This window comes from Octopus bimaculoides, chromosome 9, assembly GCF_001194135.2.
Source record: "Octopus bimaculoides isolate UCB-OBI-ISO-001 chromosome 9, ASM119413v2, whole genome shotgun sequence".
In the NCBI taxonomy this organism is placed as follows: domain Eukaryota; kingdom Metazoa; phylum Mollusca; class Cephalopoda; order Octopoda; family Octopodidae; genus Octopus; species Octopus bimaculoides.
In genome coordinates this window covers 86,993,140-86,994,905 of record NC_068989.1, presented here as the reverse complement: position 1 = coordinate 86,994,905, position 1,766 = coordinate 86,993,140, and the positions used below count along the sequence as shown (strand labels likewise).

Here is a 1,766-nt window from a genome sequence, read left to right as displayed (position 1 = left end):
TATATATATATATATATATATATATATATATATACAGATAGATAGATAGATAGATAGATAGATAGATAGATAGATAGATAGATAGATAGATAGATAGATAATATATAAACGTATATGTATGAATGTATGTATGTTTGTACGTATATATGAATATAACAAGATATCATAAAGAATGAAGAATTAATGCATCTTCAAAACGCGTTTCTTACAATATTATTCTCATTAAACTGGATGGAGATTTAATGTAATACTGTAATGCAGAAATTTTGAAGATGTATAAATTCTCCATTCTTCATAAGGATCTGTTGTGTATCATCTACTCTACATACAGCATGAAATCAATTGAAGAGAACTCAGGGTTTACCTATTCACTAAAGTGCCGTTTAATTGTTTATCTGTATGTACCTTGTTATTTGATGCGGTTAGCTAAAGGTAAAGTTATCATTCCAACTCATAATGGTCGGTAACCATGTTTCCAAGGCTTATGAACTCCCAACCTGGAAGAGAAGCCGATCCGTTCCTTGATTACTCGCATGATTTTGCCAGCTAAATAATAAATATTGTTTCGAGTCTGTAGTCTTGTAAACTATGTTGCTTTGTATTTTTATGCACTTTTTTCATTAGTATATCTAGAAAAGGGAGTTCCTTTTTGCTGTGTTCCATTGTGAATTGTACATTTGTATTTATGCAATTGAGAAGTCTTTTGATTTCCAAAATACCTCTCCATTTTCTCATTCCATGGAATAAAACAGTCATCCAAATATCTTTTTCAGTTTTCCTTTATGTAATGGCAAAAGGGATTTCCGAATTTTGTGAGTGACTTCTGAAATGTTGCTAGTTCTATATAAACCATTGTCATGTTTGCGAGAACGGGGGCTACCTTGGGTCCCATCGCAATTCTAAATGTTTGTCGGTATACAGTGGTGTCAAATATGAAGTGATTTTACGTATATATATACACACACACATACATACACACACACACACACACACACACACACATATATATATATATATATATATATATATATATATATATATATATATATACATACATTCATACATACAAAAATATATATATAAGTATACATATACACGCGCGCGCGCATATGTACATACGTATGTAGGTATATATGTAGGTGTGTGTGGGTAGCTAATATATATATTTTTACGGATATTTATTATGATTGTAGACATAAATATAAGCATCATAATAATTCAAATATAAAGATAAACATGTGTACGTATCGCGTGCGTGTATATGCCATACGTATATATACATAATATTGTACGAATGTATGTTATAAATAGATGTACAAGATTTTAAACAGTGACACATATGTATACATATAAAGAAAACGGAGATCAAGACAGACGAACAGCTGTTGTAAACCATATTTACGATGTGAACATGAGCAAGTCATAAAAACAATTCAGATGAATAACTTCAGACCGGAAGTCTTCATGTGAGGGAGAATGGAGTAAATAAGTAGATGGAAATTGCAAACGTTGGGGTTCTAGGTTCAGTCCTACGACGCGGAATTTTGGCCAAATACTTTCTATAATACAGTAGGTACCGGTTGACTAGTGCCGTGAGCACAAGTTTAGGAGACAGAATCTGCGTGAAAGCCCAGTGCTTGTCTGTATGTTTGCAATTATGTAAATATAAATACATGCATATACATATATAATATACATACGTATATACATATATGTATATATATATATATATATATATATATATATATATATATATATATATATAT

General features: G+C 30.5%; 1 long non-coding RNA gene across 1 annotated transcript in view; it reads right to left on the bottom strand.

Moving 5' to 3' along the window:
• Positions 1–1,766, bottom strand: part of LOC128248746 (uncharacterized) — a 245,269-nt gene that overhangs the window by 223,896 nt on the left and 19,607 nt on the right. The window lies entirely within an intron of this gene.